The sequence below is a fragment of the Prosopis cineraria genome, unplaced genomic scaffold (genome assembly GCF_029017545.1).
Source record: "Prosopis cineraria cultivar Desert tree isolate PC_DT_omini unplaced genomic scaffold, ASM2901754v1 PC2, whole genome shotgun sequence".
NCBI classification, from domain to species: Eukaryota; Viridiplantae; Streptophyta; class Magnoliopsida; order Fabales; family Fabaceae; genus Prosopis; species Prosopis cineraria.
The window spans coordinates 40,003,098-40,022,866 of record NW_026555333.1 but is presented as its reverse complement, the minus strand read 5'-3'; the positions used below and the strand labels follow the sequence as shown (position 1 = coordinate 40,022,866).

The 19,769-nt window shown below is 29.9% G+C and overlaps 1 pseudogene; it reads right to left on the bottom strand.

Annotated features, from left to right (window-relative positions):
• Positions 1 to 8,933: 8,933 nt before the first annotated feature.
• On the bottom strand, positions 8,934 to 18,978 carry LOC129303466 (phenylacetaldehyde reductase-like; annotated as a pseudogene).
• Between the last annotated feature and the right edge of the window lie 791 nt (positions 18,979 to 19,769).

Genomic DNA, 19,769 nt, shown 5'->3' with positions numbered 1-19,769 from the left:
AAATAATTTATTATTTTAAATTATTTGTGTATTATTAATAGCAATTTAAATTCTATACTTAATTATTCTTATTTAAAAATAAAAATAAAATAAAATAATTATAAAATAAAAATTTAAAATATTATATACTATATAGATACAAATTTTAATATAATATATAATGATAATAAAATATTTTTCAATTTAGTATTAAATTTATTATAAAAATAATTTTTTAAATAAAATATAATAGAAATAATTATTATATATAAATTAATTTTTCCATATTAATAAAGAAATATAATGTTAAAAAATAAGTAAATTTAAATACTATATTTAATAATAATTTAAATAATATATTTATTAATATGTGTGTGTGTAGTTAAGTATTATATATGTAATTTATCAATTAAGATGGAAGATTCTTTTTAGCTCAACTGGTAATCAAGTGGACGTAAATGTGTAAACTAAAATTTGAATATTCTGAACTAAAATTTGTGACTCTTGTTAAGGTAGATTTGATTAATGTGTTTGTTAACCCTTATGTATTTTTATTACACATGGTTAATATTATGGTGACTTTGTTTCATATATGTGTTTTTATATTAATATATTTTCATTTATATATTGCATTTAAATGATTTAAAATAAAATAAATAAAAATAATTAAGAAAAATATAAAAATTAATATTGTGAGGCGTTTAATTAAAAGGAATGCTCTTTGCTGGGGCATTTTTTACTGGAAACGCTTTCTATTGGGGCATTTTAAAAAGAAATAGCTCCACAAGAGGCATTTTTACACAATAAGCTTCTACAAGGGGCGTTTATACCTAAAAACATCCCTAAAGAAGGTGTTTCAAATGCCTCCCGTGAAGGCATTTATTACATCATTTTGCTTATAAGTACCATCATCCTATTCCCATAATCGTGCATTCTCTACATTTCAAATGTTTCTACAATGCTTTCATCTTTCTCTTCTCCGTCAAGAGGGCTTTCAAGGTTGCCAATTACCCGGTAGAGCCTCTGTCTACAAATAGTCAACATCATCGTACCATATTAGTTTCTTCATCTTCATGTTCTTAATAGTCAACATTTGTAATTTTACATCATGTCAACATTAATTTTTTCTTTTTCATTACTTGGTAACAAGATAATTTAATTCTTATAAATAATAAAATAAACTTATGACATTGAAAAAGAATTAAATGATTTTTATTTAATATTAATTTCAAATAGGTAAATTAAATATTAAAAACGATTGAACTAAAATTTATTTATTTAATATTAAATTCATATTTTGAAAAATAAAAAAATAAAATTAAAGAAATTTTGAAGAACGTTTTAAATGGGTTATTTACGCACAAACGCGGCTTTTGTAGGTGTGTACACAAATGCCCTCTACAAATGCTCATAAAGGCCCCTAAAGATACCATGGTTTAATGACTCCTTTAGAAGCGTTGTTTTAGTTTTTTTTTTTTTTTTAAAAAAAAAGCCCCTTTTTTCTGGCGTTTCAAGAAAACGCGACCAAAGTAGCAATGGCACGTGTTTTGGCCGCGCTTTTGGAAAACGTCAGGATCACCTTTAGGGGAGTTTTAAAATGCCTCTATAGCAGGAAAAAAAATGCCTTAACTATTAATTACCAAAAAAAAAAAAACACACACACAGATGGAGAGAGAGAGAGAGAGAGAGAGAGAGAGAGAGAGAGAGAGAGAGAGAGATTGCATTGTTTGGTTCTCATATGCTGAAGCTAATTATAAAATAATATGTTCTTGCTATTCCTTCCCCAGTCAGAAATACGCCGCATGTTTCCTGCAATCAAAGAGTTGAATACTAGAGATGATTCTGGCCATCTTCATTGTTTGTTAAATTTCAAAGGTTGAATCTACTAATTCTTGTGCTGTTTATTTATGATTTTAAGATGAATTTTTTGAAGAAATTGAATTTCAAACTTGTCTCTCCCATCTTGAGATTTCATTGCTTCTAGTATTTTGAATCGGGTAAAGATGTGAATTTAGCCACCAATTATTCTCTGATGATCACTAGGTAACCTATACCTTAAAATAATGTGAAATAAATTTTAAACTATTAAAAATGAAACATCCAACGGCTTCAATTCCATTAATTTTGAACGGATGGACGTTAGTTTTCTATCTAAGGCCCACTAAATTTTCACAGGCGGCACTCACTTCACTTCAAACTCGCCTTCACTTGTGCATTCTCCTCTACCACCTCACCTATCTTCAACCTCACCATCGGCACATGCACCCTTTATTTGACTTCCTCCTTTGCTTCTTCCTTTTCTCCCACCACTCCTTTCAACTGCTCTGAAATTTCAGCTTTCACCTTTTTAGCTTCGGCAACGCTCAGCTCCCGCACTAAAGCAGCAATCCTATGCTCTGATGTAGAGAAATCCATCATTGATGGAGCGAAGTGGAACCAATACTGATTCAGCATCATAGAAATTGGCTCGGCACTTGGATTTCACGACCATCGGTGGAGATTCAGTGAATATAGAATTGCTGAGGGCACCTGAATCTCAGACTTACTTAGAACTACTACTGCAGACACAACTATCTACCATAATCCATTTTGACGCCACAATCACAATCACTGCAGTCGTAGGCATACATGTCGACGCAACTAAGTTACCTTTACGATCACGGGGCCAGTAGCCATGGTCATCTTTAGACACACAACAATGAGCATTGCAATGTCAGGTCACTCAGCAATCAGCAAAGGAATTTACACTATCAAGTGCACAAATTGACGTAAAGAAACCCCATCGCGTTAAGTATAAATTTTAGAAGAAAAAGTCTGGTGATTTGTTGATGCTCGCACACCTAGTTCATCTTAAGCTTCTATCTGAAACAGGAAGTGATTTTACCGTTCTTCACAATTTCAAGTACAAAGCATCAACGACAATCTCTGGAGCTTCACGGGTTCTAAACATAAATCCAATTCCTGTATTCAAACAAGATTCCCACAAAGAAATCATCTCAGCACTAATTAAGGACATGAAGAATGGCCCTTCTATTACTGCAAAAACCAGATGAAGAATGGCAGAGGAAGTAACTAATGAGAGAGAGAGGGTTAGGGAGGGAAAGGGAAGAAATAAATGACGTTAGTTAAAAATTAATAGAGGTTACTAGATGCTCCGTTTTTAATAATTTAACATTTATTTTGGTGTAAGCCATCCAGTGGTTTTCAAAAAATAGTTGGCAGCTAAATTTATGCATTTACTCTTTTGAATTTGATTGGAACTTGTTAATTGTTATTGAGAATCCTTTGATATGCAACCTTTGTCCAACGGAAAGGACAATATTTTTCTTTATCTATTTTTTTTCAAGTTTGTTTAAATTTTGGTACTAAGAATTAAACTAGTTTGGTAGGAAAAAAAAATCCTTGTTTATGAACTTACTAGACTCTAGAGTTCTTTCATATGGTTGATTAATTTTTATATTAACATCATGATAAGTATATTAGTTTAGGGTCAGTGGCAGAGCCAGGCTGGGTTAGGGGCAATTTTCTTTTAAAAAATTAATAATTTTAAAAAATAATTTAATAATTGAAATAATCAATTATATAGATTTCTTATATTACTAAACTTTGAGTTAAAAAAAATGAAAAATTTGGATTCAAATTTAGAGAAAGAATCAAAATGAATTTAATGTTCAAAATATTAAAAAGATGGGTCCAAAATATGAAGGGAAGGAAGCTGCAAAATTTAAAATTTCATGCACATTACACATAATTTCTCCAATTAATAAGACGGGGCACGTCACCACCCTTGCTTTGGATGTGGCTCTACCACAAACTTGGGTCAACTAGAGGCTAGAGCTAGTAATATGCAGGTTCAACCCGTTAAAAAAAAAAAAAGGCAAGTTGGGTTAAACAAAATGATGCATTTTTATACCGGGTAGGCCAAAAGTTTGAACCCGTAGCAGGTTAACTCATGGGTTAGTAGGTTGGCCTAGTTGTTTTTTTTTAAAAAAAAAATAGAAATCGCAGGATCATTCTCTTAATTCTCAAACCCTTGCTATTATTCAAATTATTAGAATAATTCAAATTATGTGCTTATTACTTATTACCATTATTACTTGTCACATTTAATTAGCTGAGATAGCTATAAATCCATGACCAGTCAAGTGTATCAGTGTACAACATGCACCCAAACAAAGACTTTTTGACTATTTAATTTGAGTAAAATATTTTTAAGTAAACACGACCAATATAGCCATTTAGTTTTTTGAATTATGAGTTACTAAGTTGTCAAGTTAAGAACAAATTCTAACTTTATGTTTTCTTGTATTGTCTTTGTTATTACGTTATACTTCAATGAATTCAAAATTTCTCAGCTAGCAAAAAAAAAAAAAAGGTTAGCTTGCTCATCTTTAATCAAATCAATGTCAAATTTAATTTTACTTTCTAAACTTCTATATGTTAATTATATTTTCATGTTTAATTGTGTGATACTACTAATTAATGATAGATAAAGCTTCTAACATTATAATGAATTCATAATTTTTTAAATTAAAAAATGTATATAAAAAATATTTTATATTGATGGGTTAGACCACCCCCCCAACCCACTACGGGTTGGTGGGAGTACAACTCGCCCTGCCAAGCTTGCAACTTGCGAGTTATGGGCTAACCCATATTACCTGCTTGAGGGTCAACATTGTAACAATTTTAATAATTATAACAAAAGATATTGTTTTAGTGAATAATTTAAGATAACTATCACGCCCCGAAAATAGAGGGTAACCAGTATGGGTACGAATCACTACACACATCGCCGTAAGCCTTAAAATGAAAATGCAATCCATTTTTAGAAGAGGAATCAATTAGATTATATGAAAATTCTAATAGTTCGATACTAATTGTCATAAGAAAGTTTACCATTTTTGTAAAAATTTCAACAGAACCTCCTTTGTAATTAAGATTTCTTGAAAATTTCACAACAGAAATTTTTTTACAAATTATAGTATGTATCAGGAGTGTAGTTCCTTCTCGCCAGCAACCAATATACAAACAAAATAAAGTTTATCAATAATCTATATGGAGCAACTAATCTTTCCTCTAAGTTAAAGTACATGAAGCTTAAATATTAACATCAAAAGTGACAGTACCAAACAAAAAATTCACCCAATATTGCTGTATTGTCCTTCAAAGGTTGGTGGTGGGATCACCGTCAACTAGTAGATCTCAAACCAAAATAAATTTTTCTAGTGAATAGTATTTCCAAAGTAAAATTTAAAAGATTAAAATTATAAACTCAAATAATAGTGTAAACTAGTTAAAAAGATGATATTTCATCATAAGAAACTTATAAGTCTGTAAATCATAATCATAACTGTAAAATGAGAGTAAATTAGAAGTAATTTATTTTATCGTGCTTAAAGAAAATAATTTATTTGCAAATAAATCAAAGTGATATAATTGTTAACCAGAACCATGAAAATTTTGAAAACATATATTAGTCAACATTTAAAATTTTAAGAACTCAACAGAACAGGTAACAAACGTGGACACATAGTCTGTGAGGATAAATAACCAAATGTGGCTTGCCATGAAAACAAACGTGAACACACAATCCATGAGGATAAATAACCAAACGCAGTCGAAGCTATAAAAATAAATTGGACACACAGTTCACGAGAGTAATACTAACCAAACGTATCTCAAGCCATGAAATCAAACACGGGTACAAAGCCCATTAATATCAAACGTGAGAATAAAACACACAAGACAAACTAGCTAGTTTTTAATCATAGTGCACTATGGGCTAATGAAACTGTCATTAACAGCAGTGTTCTATTTAAGACTTGGTGAAAATAATATTTTATAAATAATATACAAGCTTGCATTACCTGAATAATCAAGAATTTCAAGAGTTCAATAAGCAAAATAATTTCATAAATCTTCAAAATATATTTCTTGAGGAAACAAATGCACATATCATCATCTCACTGTCCATCATCAATTTTTCAAAATTTCAAAACTAATGTAATTCATAAGAGTGAAATATTTCAATAAAAATCTATTAATAATAAAAATAAATTAAAGGGGATGCTATTCACTTACATGCTGTTGTTTAAAATTCTCAAAGGTATCATTTCTTTAATTCTTGTCAGATTCCCGTTCTTTCTCACACCCTATCAGGATATAAATAAATAAATAAAACTTTAATATATTTTTAATTTTTAACACAATTTCAAATTAACCATCATTATCTAAAATTCAAAGCCAAATTTATGACTTAAAATTGGTCCAAGCATTATCCTTCATACTTATAACCTTCCCCATGAAACTTTAACCATGTCATTCTATTTCTTGAGGTAAAAACTTTCTCTTTTATTTTGCACCAATTACTTTAGGTGCATAAATTTTAATTATTTCATAAGAATGTCTAACAACTTACTACTCACAATACAAGTCCCAGGAATAAATGAAAGTTCAAAATGCTAAAAATTAAGTTCAACTTCTTACTACAAGCATATAATAAGTGCTAATATTTAAGTTATATATCCAAGCTACTCTCTTCCAATCTTTCCTTAATAGTTTCTTTAACTTTATTCAATTCAAATAAGATATATTTAGCTCCAAAAATGATGAACCATATATATTTTTTACAATCTTTAGAATGGACTTCCAACTTAAATTTCAATCTTCTCCCTCCTATAACAGTACGGCATAACAGCAACAGAAAGCATGCAATTTTTTTTTCCAACTCCAATCACCCATATACAGTCACGGACAGCAATAAGGGAGCCAAGTTTTGCCACTTTAATCACTAGTTCACATATACACAGAGCAAGAGAAGCCTAAACGTGAAGCTTCCTCACCTTAACTCACCACGACCGAAAGCAAGGATGAAGAAGTTGAAACAAATGGCTGAGCAGGGGAGATATAAGCTGAACATTATCACCACACAAAACAATGGAAGAAGACTGTTTCAACAGCACCAACACGAGCTCACAGCAACAGCCCCCCAGTATCCAATACTTTATGACTTCTTAGCCTAGAACAACACGGACAGAACAGCGTGCAGAGAAGACGCAGAAACAGGGAGCACAGAAAGGAAGGGATAATGAGGCTCACAACTGAACTGGGGAAGGAAGAACTCACGAGAATAACCTTCTAGCTTCAATGATCTGGTCCTTTACTCCAGCCACAACTCAAACGTGAATGACACAGGGAAAGCAATAGATCGAGAAAGAAAAAAAAAAACAAAGTCCAAATGCATGAAGGAGCACCTGAACGTCACTGAGCAGTGGCGAGCCTCCTCTGTCGCCGATGATAGCCAGGAGTGAAGAGGGGAGAGATAGTTGGTTATGGATGGTAGAAGATTGGATAGCAATATTGAGCAACTCTCTCTCTCTCTCTGTACCGACTGGATAACGAAGAAGTAAAAGAGAATTTATCAAATGAGGAAGAGGGCATGATGATAATTTCATATAGATTGAAACCAAAAGAAATAAAATTCCTCCTTGTGCTCTAAAGAGATTTTGAACTTAGGACCTTTTACATAAGTGATTATATAGTAACCATTAAATCAAGTCGTCTTCTTGCTACTCCCAAAATTCATATAATTACTATTAAAACAGCAACCTATATTTTTACTTATCATTATTATTATTATTTCTGGGCTATTACAATAACAATTACTTTTGACGAAATAGTCTAATGACAAAATACCTATTAGGGTTAAAGAGTAAAATACTAACAATTCCCCCCAGGCAAAAACACCTAATATTTTTAAGTGAAAAATGATACAGGAATACCCAACCTTCTTCAACCGTTAAAAATGCCAAATTGTCTCTAAGTTTTGTAGAGTGGGTCCCACGGTCATTGCCAGGTGTCAAACTTTTTCGCCAGCTGACCGCTACAAACTGGAGATCTATGGTTTACATGTCGCAGCTCGATATCCATCAACCTCATCGATCCTTGCCAGCGAAATCACCAGAATTTCAGACACTCATCTTCATCCCGAATGAAGCCAGATCTGAGAGACTTCTTGTCAGCTATCTCAGTCAGGGTGGTAATGGAAGCCATCTATATATATATATATATATATATATAGATATAACAGAAGCCCGAAAGTACGTGTTCAATCACTATATTTGATATGCACACATGGGAGGAGAATTCCGGTAGCGATAAGTCACAATCACACCAGCTTTCGAACAAACGATTCCGGTCACTATGGCCGGTGATGAGCACCCAATGTATTTGGCCACTCTTGTCTGTGCTATGTGTTCGTCTCTCAGCGATGGCTTTGAGGATCTGAGGTTTTTGAGAAAGGACATAAGAATCGTGAAAATTCCCAGAAAACTGACGAGCAAGTGTATGATCATGTTGAAACTTCGTGTGCAGCTCCACCGAAAAATGAAGTTGCTCTTGAAATACGTCAACGCAACAAATTGTGAGTATTCCTACACTGATGCAGGTTGGACAAGTTGACGTTCGGGTCATGTCCTGGTTTGAGACGGGTCGCTCGCTCCGCTTATTGAAGCTCGATGACTTCCAAAGATGTTGCCATGTGGACATCCAAAGTAATTGTGACTTGGTAGGAGAATCCTGGCCTTTTGCTTCCATCTGTTAGAGCTAGCCTGGCATTGACTGTGGGATCCACTTTACAAAACTAGCGGACCATTTGGCATTTTTAATGGTTTAGGAAAGCCTTGTACCTGTTAAAACAAGTTTATGTGTACTTTATGTACTATTATTCACCCAAAGATACTGAGTGCTTTTAAAGAAAAAGTTGTTGGGTATTTTTGTCCCATAAACCTATATTACAACTAATATAATAATATGTATTCTCAAACAATAAGCATGGTTACATTATCACAGTAGAAATTGGTTTGGTGATTAATAACATTCATTCCACAAAGATAGTATGGCTTATACCCCTCTCTCTCTAGATTTATATATATATATATATATATCAAAATTTAAAAATCAACAAGTTTCATTTCTTTGAAACTTTCCACCATTTCTTTGAGACTCACTTCCAATGGAATGAACTCAATTCCCAGTGTTTTTGCCTTTTCTTTAGAAATTTGAAATGATGTTGTCAAGATGAGTGAGTTATCATCTGCACACCTGATATAAGTTTGAGAATGTATAAATAGTATTAGCAATCATCATCAAACACAAAAATTACTGGCCCGATAAATATACGCCAGATATTCCCAAGGGAGAGTGATCAAATATGATAATTAATTTGGAGGGTTAAAATCGATTCATTATTAAAAATAAAAATCAGGCAATCTCCTACATAGAAAATATAATCAAGTTGCTAGAATCTATATAAAGTAGAAATATCCATAATGCATGAACTCTTCTCTAGGAAAGCTAAAACGAGCATTAATCTTATGCAGCTGCAAATTGAAATGGATAAGATGCAACCCGAAAAGACAGAAGGAAAAAAAATTACAGAAACAAAGAACGAGTGTAAAGAAGGAAAAATTATCATTATACAAAACAAATACACAATCTCATTTCTCTTATATTGATCAAATTTAAATCATCATGACCATATAACTAAACGTGTTCAATTCACACAATTTTAACTTCTTTTAATTGAAAAAGAGTAATCTAAATTTTATTTTTCCTTTATTCTAATTAATAAAATTTCAGTAAGTTAGGCTAAAAAAACTGCAACTTACTGAAGTACGTACTTGCATATTACCTATTGATGAAGTTGTTATATATAGATTATGGGATTCAGTAAAAAAGAAATGGCATATAATTAATTTGATCATTACCACTAGCTAGGAAAGAGATAATGTTGACAAAAGAAAATTTAAGGAAAAATAAGCAACCAAAATATCTTTCTTACATGTGCATTCTAGATAAATAGTAAAATATAACTGGACTTACTTGTCTGGAAGTTGTAATGTTGGGTATAATTCATGCAAAATCTTTACAATTTCTGAGTAGTGTCTAATTTACTCAGCCAAACAATATCTGCCGCTAGCTGAAGGAATTTCAAATGCTTGAATATGTGCTTTTGCAACATCTTTCACATTGAGCCACCCAAAAATTTTATTTGGAAATGTATGTGCACCTGCATCAAGAGAAGTAGGGTTGAAAATGGTCCCTTTTGTGTGTATTAATGACATTGAAAAAAAAATACCCAATTAAATAGAAATAAATATGGAATTAGGGAGTGTAGTTTGAAGGACAATTAGTTATCATCTTATTAAAGGTATAATTCGATTAAAAATATTTGATAACATTGAATAGCGGAATACTTAAAGACGTGCTCTAAAAGTAAATAAATTAAAAGTACCATTTAATAGAATTACAATTGATTCAACAGATACGGTACGCGTTGGTTGCAAGAGAGGTCCTATCACCACTGCTGCATCGAGAGCAACCAAGTCAATGTTGTTTTCTTTTGCAAATTTCCAAGCAGCTTCGTCAGCCAAAGTCATGGAAAGTATATACCCTGACCATTCCTGAAACAACAAATTATATAACAATAGTGTAATAAAATACTGTACACCACAAATACGCTATGTATACTTCAAAAAATAGACTGGTCAATACATTGATGGACTTACTATTTACGGTTTAGTCAGAACACTTGTTAAAACTAGCTATAATTAAATTAATATTTTTATTAATTACATACAAACTTCTTTAAATAAAAAAGACTAAAGAATAATAAAAAAGAGAAAATAAAAATTAAAAAATAAAATGTGTGAAGAAAAGAAGAAAAATATAATTTAAAACAATATATAATACTCTCTAGGGTTTTCTCTCACGGGGCGGCGGGAGTGCTCCTTGTCAGTGCAAATGAAGGTTCACGGCGTCTCCCAAGGCTTTCACCAAAGGCGGAGATGTCCGTACTTTGTTTGCATTGTGGTTTCGTTTTGTTTTCGTGTTTCTTCTTGGTTTTGACGATGGAGTGGTGGTTCATCGACTCGAAAATAATCAAATCTGAGGGATCCTCTTTGCGATGCTGCTTGCTTGGTGGCGGTTTTCATAGTGCTTGGATAGATCTGGAGCTAGTTACTTTGATTTTATGTTTTTAGGGACGAGAAAGCAATGGCCATTTTTGTGGTGGTTCTTGTTAGATCTTTGTGGTGGCAGCATTACTGGGGTGCTAGTGATAAATATCTCTTGGACCATCAGGCGACGTCTCATGGTCCAGGCTCGTCGTCTCTTTTTCTTCTTCCTCCTGCTGTGTTTGTTTCGTCAATGTCCATTGTTGTTTTTGCTACTTTTGGGTTCACTCATGGTGGCTGCATGTTCTTCAACCTCTTTGGTTGCTTCATTAAAAAGGATGAGACTTTATGGTTCTCTGAACCACCATTCCTTATTGCTCGGTTCATTATTATTGGTGTTTTTTAATGTCCTATGGATTCTAGTACAATGACAACAGCCATTTCTCGGTGACAGCAGTTGCTGCTGCTTTAAGACCCCCTGTTCTATCATATAGGATTAGGTTTTTTGCGGGCTTTGTTCCTTTTAATTGTAATCTTTTTTGTTTCTAGGTTGTCACTTTTATTTGTAGTTTTTTTTCCCTAATATATATATGTGTGCGCGCGCGCCCTTTTCCTCTAGTAAAAAAAAAATAATAATATTTTAAAAAATAAAAATAAACTAATTATGTTATCTAAAACATCATCTATAATATATACTTATAGGCTACAATTAAAAATATATTGTTCACTTGCTCGTTAGTGTTCATTTCTAATTAAGTATAATTTAGTATTAATTATGGTTTAGAAAAATTTTAAAAATCAAACGTGTTCAAACGTTGTTGTTGACTAGTTCTTTTTCAAATTTTCATGTACCTATCCCCTAAGGTGTATAATTTTTAAATAAACCAGGGATAAATAAATATTATTAAATACAACATGTGTGCCAATTTATGAAAAAATTAAATAAAATTACAAATACTAATAAAGTTTATTACATAAATTATATAACTTTTTAAAATAAAAATATAAAATTTTGAAAATGTCATTCATGTAATATTCTTTTTATTAAAGCATATTAAAGGAAAAAATATATGAGAAGGATAATGTTGAAAAAAATGTCATTAATAAAATGTTATTTTTATTAAAGTATCTTATATTTTAGAATATCAATTTTTTTAAAAATATCTTATAAATTGGAACAGATGGAATATTGTTAAGGAAAATTAATCTCCACCTAAGTGTGTTCTACTTTTCTCTTTTCCTTGGCTGAAGAAGAGTTTGTATTAAATTAATGCAATATAAGATTTTCCCGCAAGCATTGAAAACTCAATGACATTCACTGCACTAATTAGCATTATTATGTCGGCCAAAAAAACAAATTAGCATTATTATGGCCTGAGAAGCCATATGTGGTATTGTGTTAATTACCAATTAACTTTATCATGCATCTCAATGTTAATTTAGTAAGAATATTTCAGCACTCCTAATTTACAAGGTATTTTTTTATACAAAATTAAACATACAAATGAAATTAATTAAATACATCTTACAGTCTTAATATTTTTATATACTTTCAAAAATGCCCTTCATTAATAAAAGAGAGGGACAAATAAATATTATTTAAGGAGTGAAATAATGATGACTAACAGTATTAGTATAATCATCATTAACAAAGCCTTTTTTTTTTTTGAAAAAATTATGAATATGTCCCTATAATATACTTATTTACAAATACGTCTTGTGAAATTTAAAAATTACAACTAAGTCTCTTTAAACTTAAGTGTAATTTATGATTGAGGTATAAAGGTTGTATTACCCTTGTTAATTTGGCTTTTATATACAACCATAAATTCACAATTTACAAGTAAAATTTCATAATTTACAAGTCAAATGTCTTAGTTAACACTTGACATAATATAGAGTCTCTACTCTCTATAAAGTTAATTATATTTCCTTAAACTATAATTACATGGTGAATTATGAATTTTACATCTTAATTAAATCAATTATAGCTTAAGTAGACATAATTAATTACATAGAGACTTCATATTATATGAAGTGTTAAACAAAAAATTTAATTTGTATATTATGAAATTTTACTTGTAAATTATAATGTTGTAGTTGTAAATAAAGGTCAAATTTGACTTGGTTATAGCCTTTAAATATTGCAAAACTTATTTGTAAAAAGGTTTACCGTACAGGATCTATTTATAATTTTTTTTAATTATATTTTATATTTTAAAATATCAAATCACTTTCAAAAACATTTTATACAATGGGACGAAAGGAGTACTTTCGTACTATACTTACCCCATATTCCCCAGAGAAATTTGGATCTGAAAACCATGTCTCATCAACAATAACTTCAGGAGTTAAAGGCTTTCCATTACAAAAAAGCAGCCGCGGAAGAGGTGAAAACAACTCGTTTCAATGATGCTGATTTTGCACATGATTTGAGAACATTCAAAGTCCCCTTAACTGCTGGGTCTACAATTTCTGTCTGAAATATTTAAAAAGAATAAGTGTCTGATAAATAAAAGTTTTATATATTTTTATTCTTTTAATTTAAATTTTTAAATATTTATTTGAGATTAATTAAGTTTAATTAAATATTATTTAATTTTATTAATCAATATTCAGTTTTGTAATTTTAACTAACTAAATTCTTAATTTTAAAATATAAATAATATCTTTGATATTTTTATATAGTTGTTATTTAATTTTATTTTATTTATATAGATATTCTAAATTAAATTTAAAAGATATTAATAAAAATTATTTTAAATAAAAAAAATATAAATATACGTGAAGATTAAATTAAGAATTAAATTTTTAAAATTTTGTTTGAATTTATTTTGAGTTTTTAGTTTAGTTTTTAATTAGGGTTATTTAAAGTAGTTTTTTAATTTTATTAAATTATTGGTAGCTTTACTTTAACCGTACGCACAAGTGACGCACAAGTGACGCAATCATTCATATATATATATATATATATAAGGGAGGAGCAGACGGAGGACTGGGGGGGAAAAGAAAGAGAGGAAACGTTGGCGGCGTGAGCAGGAAGGAACCACAAATGCGATTTGCTATTCTTCTTTTTCTTCAATACAGATGGCCTCTCTTATTTTCATCTCATATTTCTTAATTTTTAATTTTATAAATAATTAATTTTTTTAATGTGATTAATTACAAACTATGATTTTAAATTTTAATCAGAGTCTTTGATATTCAAGAGAGATTTTATTTTAACTTTATTTTAATTTACTCTTCTTTTCACTGCCTCTGAATTTTATGTTTTAACTGCTATTACTGATTAAAGTAATTTTATTGCATAATTTTTGGGTTATAAATTTTATCTAAGATTTTGCTTGTTATAATCAATTGATATAGTAACATAAGAGTAATTTGGCCTAACTTGGATGATTATTCATGCTTTGTTTCTGGTGTGGCTAACTTAGAACAATTGTTAGGTTATGGGTTGAGGGATATTTCAATTAATCTATAACTTAATTTCTTATTTAATTCTTGAATGATAATTTGAGAAATATATAATAAAATTAAAATAATAAAGTTAAATAAAATTAATTTAATTTGAAGACGAGAAAGATTAAATTTAGGTGATTGGGTTGTGATTAATTGCACTGCTTGTTTTTGATAATTTTCTCAGTTGAATTTTCTTTATTTATTTAATTTTGATTTAGATTTTTTTAATTAATTTCATTATAAAAAACCCCCCACTTTTTAGCTTTTTATAATCATAATTTAAATAGTTACTTTATTGACTCTTAGGAAGATGACTTAAGTTGCGCTTTACTGCAAAATCTAGTTTCTATTAATTTTAGTACTATTCAACAGTAGTGTCAAAATTTTGGCGCCGTTGTCGGAGATAAGTCAGCTGTAGTAAAAACACAAGTCGCATCTGAGGAGTCTAATGAAGAAAAGGAACCAAGGAAGATTCTTCCATTTTCAAATAGGGAGACTCAAAGCAAAAAGTTAAAGGAAGCTAAATTGGAGAAAGAAGTGTTCGATGTTTTCAAAAAGGTTGAGTCAATATTACTCTTTTGGAGGCAGTAAAGCAAATTTCTAAATATGCAATGTTCTTGAAAGATCTATGCACGAACAAGAGAAGATTTAAAGCTAACGAGAAGGTCAATCTAGGAAGAAATGTATCAGCTTTATTCCATGAAGGAATGCAGTGCCAACCCCCCATGCCCTTAAAATGTAAAAATCCGGGGAGTTTCACTATACCCTATACTATAGGAAATTTAGAATTTTCTAATGCTTTGATTAATCTTGGTGCAGCGATAAATGTTATACCCAAGTCTCTATTTTCTTCTTTGCAGGGTTGTGAGATGAAGCCAACTAAGATTATTGTGCAATTAACAAACAGAAGACTTGCCTATCCTAATGGTATGCTTGAAGACATTCTAGTTAAGGTAAAGAATTTAGTCTTTCCTACTAATTTTTATATTTTGGATATGGGTAAAGATAATAGTCATGGGCCACCACCACTGATTTTGAGTAGGCCATTTCTTAAGACAGCTAATACTATCATCAATGTTAAAGATATTTCTTTCTATGGAATTTGTAGGACGTGTTGTTCAGTTCAATCTCTTAAAAGGCATGAAATATTCTAGAGGATCATTCTATTATTAATGTGAGCATGCTTAATATGTTAGTTGATGATACATGCAATGTGCTTTGGGATAATTTGATTGATGAGTTGCCTAATGTGGTGAATTATGAAAACATTATGCATTGTACATCTGATTGCTTACATAATTGTGCTACTTGTGTTGAAATAGATATATTCATAAACTCTGATGATTCTTTAGATCCTCTTGTTTGCATTAACTCTATTGAGCGTGATGATTCACTTGACTGTATTAATTCTACTGAAGATATTAGCTCATCTATTTGTGTTGAGCCTCTTGATTATGATGACACTTGTGAGATCGTGCAGTCAATTAGTTGCCTAAATAGCATTGATTTTGTAATCCCTATGGCCTTTTGTGATGGTATTGATAATACTAAAAGTCATGAAATTATTAATTATATTATGCATTCTGACTCTAATGGTGCTTGTGTGGAGAATTTTGTTGTTTCTATTGAGCTTCATGAGTAGGTACCTGTGATTAGAAAAACTCTTTCTACTACATTGAGGCCATCTTCAATAAAGATATTGTTATGCAACCTTCAACCAGATGAAGGAAAGCCATCGCCTAAAGAACCTAATAATTGTTCTAAGTTAGTCACACCAGAAACAAAGCATGAATAATCACCCAAGTCAAGCCAAATTACTCTTAAGTTACTATAAATTGATTATAGCAAGTAAAATCTCAGATAAAATTTATAATTTAAAAATTATGCAATAAAACTACTCTAATCAGCAATAGCAGTTAAAGCATAAAATTCAGATGTAAAGAGAAGAAGAGAAAATTAAAATAAAGCTAAAATAGAATCTTATTTAAATATCAAAGATTCTGATTAAAATTTAAAATTATAGCTTGTGATTAATCACATAAAAAAAATTAACTATTCATAGAATTAAAAATCAAGAAATATGAGATAAAAAATTACAAGCCATTACCTGTATTGAAAAAAAAAAAAAAATAGCAATCGCTTGTGGTTTCTTCTGCACATGCCATCAACGTTATTTTTCCGTAAAAGTCGTGTCTCAACTAGAAGCTTAATAATAATTATTAATTGCCAAGCCCTTGGTTTATGCAAAATCCCAAAAAGCTCATCCTCATTTCTTTTAACTGTCCGTTGTTTAAACTTTAAAGTGTTTACACGTAACACAGTTCCTTGTAACATACTGCTACCTCTCGTCTTATTATAGAACATTTTTTAGATTTTTTTTTTTTGGTTTCTAATATAAGGAACTTGATAGAAATATCAATTATGTTTTATATTATTCATATTTAAATTCATTAATTATGAGAGAGAATATAATATAATAAAAATTTTAAAAAAATTCATTAAAATATGGGTAAAATTGACAATTTATTCTATTTTCAAATAAATTAATAACTTAATCATTTCTCATTGACTTTGGTGAGATGGTTAGAGCTAAATTATAAAAGGGACAAGAGGGAGTATAAGAGGGAGGGAACAGCTCAGATATATAATCTAAGAAAGTTAGTTAATTTTAATAATTATATATAAAATTATAATGTTTGGACTAAAATATATCCTTATAATTAATGTTTACTTTTTTTTAAGAGATAGTACAACTTTTAGTCTTTTAAGTTTGTTTTAAGTATTGATTTGGTTCCTCAAATTTAATTTTTATTAATTTAATTTTTCAAATTTACTTAAGTTATCGATTTAGTTCTTATTATTTGGAAAGGAATTAATAAGTTATATATATGAAATTTGATGACATGAATAGCAGAATGACAGCCAATAACCATGAAGATTAATGAAAAGAAGTATATAATTAATTAGGTAGGAAAAATACAGACTTTGAAATTTTAAAAGGTAAGAGAAGAAAACATAGTATCAGGGATTACACTGATAAAATTAAAAAAATTTGAAAGTTAATTTGTTCTCATTTAATTATATGCACATGCCAAGTCATCAATACACTTTACATATTAAATTAATTTTAGAGTCAAGTTATGTTTTAAAACTTAATGGCCTCACATGATAATTTAAGAAAATATAAGAGACCAAATTAAATCCACAAAAATTAAACATGAGGGGCCAAATCAATAATTGAGGCAAACTTGAATGACTAAAAGTTTCATGAAAAATTTATATATAAGTTCCATGAAATAGACTTATTCACAAATTTTTACATATAAGTCTCATGGAACAAATTTATTCACAATTAAGTCCCACAAAAATTCAAAAATCATAGCTATATCCCTTAAGGCTTGAGTACAATTTAAAATTAGGTTGCAAAGGTAGTAATATCCCTATTAAATATATATTACATCAATTAAATAATTAATTTACAACTACTTTATTAATAATTTATAATTATAATTCTAATTTTTTACAACTGCAACTTTACATATCTAATAGTTAAATAATCATGTATTACTAACAAAGTTTAACATTAATTATTTATAATTATTTTATTAGTAATTTATAACTATAACTTTAACATTTTTACAATCATAACTTCACATATTCAATAGTTAAATGAATAGTTTAATTATTGAATATATGAAGTTATAATTATAAGAAGTTGAAGTTATAGTTATAATTACTCATAAAGTAGTTATAAATTATTTAATTAATATAAAATATATATATTTTAATGGGGGACATTATTGTTTTTTTATCCAAATTTCATATTACACTCAGGTCTCAAGGGACTCAATTGTAATTTTTAATTTTTGTGAGATTTATTTATAAATAAATTAGCTAACGATATGTAATTTTCCCAAGTTTCATCTTCCCTTTTTCTAATTTAAATTTTTTTATTTAAATAGGGATAAAATTAAAATTTATTCTATTTTTAAAAACAAAGTTAATATCTTAAATACCATTTTTTAGTTCTATTGAGATAGTTAAATGTGCTTTATAATAAAAACTTAGGTAAAATATATATGAATGAATAACAATAACCAATGATACATGATTTAGGTTGATATATATGAAGTCATGAACCTGTGGGTCATTGACGCCAAGAAGAACAGGGGAAGCCGTGTGAAAGACACCATGACAGCCCTCAACAGCAGAATCAAAGGAACCTTCTTCCAACAGATTTGCTTTTATCAGTTTCAGTCTCTTCTTTGCTCCTTCCAGTTTCATCAAGTGCTCTGTCTTTCTTGGATCATCTGCAGAGTTGCAAAACCGCCACCGCAACATCGATGAAAATATTTTTCCAAACTTAACCCAAAGAACCACATGTAATCCAGGAAGTGGTAAGTAATGAGAAACTCACCTGGGTCACGAACAGTGCCTTTAACAGAGTAGCCACGAAGAAGAAGGAACTTGACGAGCCATGAAGCAATAAACACAGAAGCACCAGTGACGCACACGAGCTTTCCTTTTCCAGCTTCCTCGTTGCTTCTCATATCTCTTTTTTCTTTCTTTAATTTATAATCAAGTGTTGGGGATGAAGAAGGAAGCTGTGTATATACTGAATATGTATCAGTTTATAGTCCCTACCACTTCAACTTGCCCACTATATTATTACAGACACTCTTCGCCACTCTCACGTTCTATCTAAATATTTGTCTCCTCCTGCAGTTATCAGTTTTGATAACCGAGATTTTCAAGTTCTTCGTGTAGAATTGTTCTCCATTCATTCAATTAACCTTATCATCGGATTCCTTTTTTTTTTTTTAATGAAAAATTGTATGCTACGTTGCTCCTCTTTTCCTATTCATAGGGCAAGGAAATAAGATTAATTTTAATCATAGTTATAAGGTGCTTCACTATTTTTTATATTCACCTTTGCTTTTTTCTTTAATTAAATGCTAAAAAAAATTATTAAAAATAATTCTTTTTGTCCTTATTAAAGGTCAAGGAAAAACTTATTAAATTTTAAGACTGCTTTAATAAGATTCAAAATTTTTCTTAATTTTAATAAAATTGATTAAAAGTGATTTATAAATAAAAATAATGGAGTATAATCAAAGTCAAACCGTACAAAATACAAGGAAAATAATAGGAAAAGTCACAGTCAAGGACCTCTAGAGCTACTTATTCATAGGAAAGGACAAACAGATTCTAAAATCATTCTGCTGAACCAAGAAATCACAAAGTAACTAAAATTTAGTGTTAAAGAAAAAAACAAAACTACCCCTCATTTATTTTTTTAATATAACTCCCCCCAATGTCACTAGCCGCTAGGGATAGGACTGCCATCGTCGGACTAGTCAAGGGAGCTCTAAC